The sequence below is a fragment of the Cheilinus undulatus genome, linkage group 7, assembly GCF_018320785.1.
Source record: "Cheilinus undulatus linkage group 7, ASM1832078v1, whole genome shotgun sequence".
Lineage (NCBI taxonomy): Eukaryota > Metazoa > Chordata > Actinopteri > Labriformes > Labridae > Cheilinus > Cheilinus undulatus.
Window position 1 is genome coordinate 49,800,502 of NC_054871.1, and position 6,000 is coordinate 49,806,501.

Sequence of the window (6,000 nt, forward strand, 5' to 3'; positions counted from 1 at the left end):
TTCTTCTTTGATCTAATTAACACATTTTAATCGAGCTGTTAATCAGTAAACTCCCAGTGAGCACTGACATTTCATCTATCAGTGGAAACAGGATGAAATCAGGTCATATTTAACCATTCAAACGTGATTACATTAGCAGCATCAGAAAACAACTTTGTGTTGAAATGAGAGTAGATTTTATGACTGTATTTACAAACACTGCAGCATCTGTGTCAGGACTCCTGGTTTTGCTCATACTGGGGAGAAACCGGATTGTTTATTCAGAGCTCTGAGTCATGCTGAGGCCTGGAGGGCAAAAAGAGCTGAGGACAGCAGCAGCGACCAGCAGCACCTGCTTCAAAACAACGCATGGTCACACTAGGGCTGTCAACATTTATCCCATTCAATATTCATTTATTTATTTATTTATTTATTTATTTTTACAGATTTTTAAATTTATATTTGAATATTTATGCACATTTTTTATTATTATATATGTAAAACATTCAGTTGCTTTAATCACCATGTAGTTACACATTTGTCCACTAGAGGACCCTCTAATATTACATTACAGATCGCAAAGAAGAAATAATGAGCTCAAAGCCAAAGTAGTTAATGTTAATTCTATGTAGCCTACTTTTTAGTGCAAACACATCCACCTGCACCATTTAGAGGCCTTTAGCCCTTTAAAACCTACCGCTGTGCACGTCTGCCAGGACATATTCTTACATTTTTACCTACTGTAGTGCCATTTTTGGGAGTATTTAGATTTGCTTTACATCAATATAACCCTTATATCCCAAGTTTCAATAATATGTACTGACTTATGTCTGAACTACTATAATAAATTGCTTAAAAGTGCAATAAACTTAAAAAAAAAAAATTAAAATAGTTTTTTTTCCACATATATTTCAAAATACAGAAATTGCACAGCTGTATCCCTCAAATTTGTAAATGTAAAAAAGTTGCACAATATCCTTTAGAACCACAGGAAGTGTATTTGGAGTCTGTACATAACTTGCTTTGTGAGACACTGTCAGTTTTGTAACCTGTAAAAAAAACCGAGCCAGATGAGTAGTTGGACTCTTCATCTGTAGTTCGAAATCTTCACGCCAGCTGTAAAACCGTTTGGAGCGACCAGGTTTTTACGGCTCCATAACTACAGTACACATGTGTGGAAGTGTGTCAAAAGTGTGTGATGGATGTCTGGTGTGTCTGGGTTATGTGTCTGAGTGTTTTTGTAAAAACGTAGGGGTGAAACGAGAGCGAGTGTGTGCAGGCTTAGTTCTTCGGTGTATTCTGCAGAAAAAACTACGGCCGTTGTCAAATTCGCCTTCTAAACTAGCACTGCGTACTGATTTGCCCAAAATGTTGTATGCAGTATGCAAACAAATGTGAAAGTTGCAGTATGCCAAAAATACCAGGATGACGTACTGATTCGGGAAAATTTCACAGTATGCATCGGACCAGTCTGCTTCGCCTACTGTTACCCACAATGCAAAGTGCTGGGTCAGGGTTCATAATGGTGGAGAGCGGAGAAACTTTCTCCGGAGCGGCTGACGGTTACAAAAAGTGCCATTACCTTATATCTTTACCTTTTTGAACATGTACTATAGTGAAATAAGTTGTATAAGGTCACTGTTGTTTTTGTTTTGCCGTTACTGATTGTAACGGCTGGAAAGGTGCTGTCAAGTGTGTCCTTTCACTGCACTATACATGCTAAGCCAAAAACAATGGCTATAAAAATCCAGAAAAATCAAATAAAATGATAAAAATCCTGTCGGTGGGCATCGTGGTTTCACTCTCGTACATCAGCATCTCTTGATGTAGCGAAGCCTCACTTGCACCACCTTGGCGATAAACATCCCCAAACATTCCCAATGGCGGCCATTGCTGCGCCTCTGTGTTTCGGTGTGAAAACTTTATTGTTCATCATGTCACGTGTCATGTGACGAAACATTTGGTTCCTACGCCTACAGTGCTTAACGAATTTATTAGACCACCTGTCATATTTGTCTCAGAGACCATCCAGCATCATGAAGTGCTTTAATGCAGACTTTCATTTTCAGTCAGCTCTCCACGTTTTACCATTTTGAACAGGAATGAGGAATTTCAAACTGAATTCACCCAAATTTGAGCCGGCTCACTGGGCTTCTCTGAGAAGTCAGAAATTCATCAAGCATAACATTCAACCACTAAAACTCATTTTTCTGTTCAGGAATGCAAGTAAATAACTATAATTTGACATTTTAATCAAGAAAATTAATGTGCTTTACTATTTTTTCATTTTTTGTAAATCAGTCAATTTGAAAATTCATTGATAACAATAATAATTATATTTTAGCATTGATTCAGCATTAGTCTTGCCCTCATGTTTGCTGTATTTCTGCAGTATTTTATTTTTATGTAACACTTCTTGCAAACCTCACGTGTCATGTCCATCTCATTTGTGCCCTGCCTCGATTCCTCATGTCCTTCCTGGTGCTGCCATGTTTGTTCTGCTAACTTCCTCCTGCTCTATGACCATCACCTCTGCTGACCTCACTGGGCAAACAATTGATTTTACCTTTCCATTATCATAGACTTTAGTTCATATTAGCATTTAAATTGAAAACATTGATTCTTGGTGGACAAGATGATACGATATATCACCAGACAAAATATCGAAATACTATGCTGTATCGATTTTGTTCCCCACCCCTATTGAATAGTGACTTCAGCTTTCGAATATTAATGAGGTTTTAAATATTTGAATCCCACCACCTGAGGGAACCACCTGCAGGTACATGAGGATTTTCATTTATGGTGTTTAATGTATTGATGGTGTGTGTGGGTCAATGAGGCCGCTCTTTGGGAAGTGAAAGGACAGAAATTCTTCAGTGTTGGTGAGGGCTAACATTAGCTCTTAAATGTAGGCTATTCTGAGGATCACTGTCAGCTGTCTGTCAGTATTCTGGTGCTCTGATGTTAAAGACAATCATGCTCATGACTGAGCCCCCTAATCATCTCACCTTATCTAGAATTTGAAGCATATCTCTAAATCTCAACTTACCTTTCTCCCTCTGTCAGCTGAGACTTAGCAGTTAGCCTTTTAGTGATGTCTGTGCTAAGCCCAGTTCAGACCAGAGATTCCTGAAGATGATGCCTGAGATTCAGTTTTTCAGTCCATAGCTGGTTGAAGAACACTGCAAGCAGTGAATGTGAAATGGAAACCTTTTTTGAAAAAGCACCAACAAAAATCTGTTCGAAGTAAAAAAATTTTTATTCATGCTGTGAATTTTGAAAATCCTTTCCACTCCTGTCTCCTCCATCAGCTGTGAGGTGAATATGCAGTTCTATTTTAGCTAATAAGAGAGAAATTCAAGGCTATGGCAGCTGAATTTGTATGTGGAAAATTAATTATCTAAAGCAGATATTTTCCTGATGACAAGACTCAGCTTGCAAAACCTTTTTGTGTTTTTATGTGCAGTAAAATTCAGCTGCCGCTCTACGATGGTGAGGATAAGCGGCATTTGGTGATGAACCACTCTGGTATATAAATATTCCTTTAGGGAAAGTCTATTTGTAATGTGGAGAGGTTCAATTATGAGCCCCTCAGGTTTCTGCCTCTCCAGCACATTTTTCACTTTCCCCATGAAAGACGCATCAGTGTCACAAAAGCTGTATATGTGTACAAGAAAACAGTGAATGTGTATTACTATCTCTGTTGTAGGGACAGATTTGTTTTGCAGAAACGTCAGCGATAAATCACTTTATATCTAGCAACAGTGGGAGTTGTTGCCATGGAAATGATGCATCGTCTCCTTCAGTTGCAGCAGTGTGAGCTGGTTTCAGAAGGTTGCAGAGCGGCCTGCTACAAAGCAGTTGTATCTTGTTGCAAAACTTGAAAAGCAAAGCTTTAGAGTGAGCTAACTCTGCTTCAGCAGGAAATTTCCTGAAGGTTTCTGGCAGCTCAACTCACCAGACTTTCATGCTTCTCTTTCTTTTAGTTAGCATGCACTGATTAGTAGCTGGGATGCCACTGTTACCGGGTTGCAGCCCAGTAATTCTGAGTAATTAGTGTCATTATTGAATAAGAAGCAAGTACATGAATAGATCAACAGACTGAAATTTTTGTATCAAATGAAGTGAAATAAAATACTGGGGGGGGGGGGGTTCTGCTCCTCCCCTAAAAATGTCCAAATGGTATAGTCCAGCGCTGCCAAATAATGCAAAACGATGTTAAGAGGGGGCCCTGTGTAATATTCTTTCTGGGGGCCTAAAATCCTTGGCTACGCTCCTGGTTCACATGAAGTGGCAGTATGATTTTGAAACTAGAATAGCACTCGGAGAGCACAGACCTCCGCCATTAGCCCTATTTCCTAATGGTGAAGAATCCTTTAAAAAATTCCTGGATCTGTCCCCATGTGCCCCCCGACCCCGGCGTTCGCCGACTACTTCCTCCCCGGTGGGGTGGACACGCAGTGAGGCAGAGCATTGGCTTCGCTATGGGTGGACTGTCATGGTGGAAGCGTTGCCTGCCGGTGCCAATAGATGCACTGACAGTCTCACCCATGGTCTCACCGGACTACTGGAAGTCATGGCAGAGGGTGAATATTCCTCTATTCCTCCCAGCATTGTGAATATTCTTGCTACAATTCGCTCTTTCTCTCTTTTACACTTCGACTCATCTCCTCGACCGGGCGTGCGTCTTTCAAACTCTGTAAACTCCAAAACTTTGAATAGAAACACACCCAAAAATGCTGCTGGGATTGAAGTTACTCATGTCTGCCATCTCCTGGTGTAAAGTGGTAACAGCGCAGACCTCCACCATTAGCCCTATCTCCCAATAGTACAGAATCCTTTAAAAAATTCCTGGATCCAGACGGTGATCTGGATCACTCCCAAAATCTGATCAGTTATTCCTTACGCCACTTCTGACATTTCCTGAAAATTTCATCAAAATCTGTCCATAACTTTTTGAGTTATGTTGCCAACAAACAAACAAATGAACAAACCCTCCCGATCACATAACCTCCTTGGCGAACTTACTGAGGTCTGAAGTTTTTCTTTTGTCTACACTGAATGATGGCGCTCCTCAAAAGACACTGACGTCATAAATATGGAGTTATATGAGTCACATAATGTATACAGAAAGATTCAGAGACGTCTGTCTCATTTCAAAGGCTGCATTCTTCACAGGGTGCACCTGAAGTGCGATTACGATGGCGTGTTGGAATCGGTCTCTTTTCAAAGGCTCCAACAAGTGCATCCTCCATCCCATACATTCTTCATGGATCAACCAGAGACTGCAGAAAGTGTGTGACCTTGAAGGGGTAGTGATAGGATACCCCCCTATGGAGTGTAGACACTGAAGGTGGTGATAGGAGTTGGGTAAGATGACTTCTGAGGAACAGATTTCCCAGGAGCTTAACCCAGACACTGGTGAGATGCTTGGAAGTAGCGATGAAGGGATGCAGGATGCACGGAGGAGCTTGACCTGGAAACCAATGATATGTAATGGAGGTAGCTGGGGAGGAGGAGGGTAGCAGCAGTCGCACTGACTGACTGTGAATGAGAGAGAGCAGATTTTAAAATACGACAGCTGCAGGGTGATTGGATGGAGAGAGGTTGTGGCTGAAAGGGATTGGCTCAGAGCTTTAGTGAGTAGACGCCCATACCAGCTGATTTCCAGAGCTGGTAGTCATCAGCTAATCCCCCTGACTAGTTTTCTTCTTCAAACCAAAACAGACCAGTTATAAAAATTAATTTTCTGTCAGAATCAGAGCACAATCGACGATATTTGCCTTGAGTTGACCGTCCTTTGTTGGAAACTTTTTGTAAAAGTAGATGGAACTCCAAAAGTCAACAACCATGGCCTACTATTTGTTAAAAATGGTGGAAAAAGGCTCCCAACATCCCCAGCTTCACATACAGTGGCACCTGGGTAAGGCTAATTGATCACTTAAAGGCCTGTTTGCTTCTTTGTCTCTGCTTGCAGCGTGAACCAGGAAGGGCACTTTTAACAGCTTTTCTCCCTCG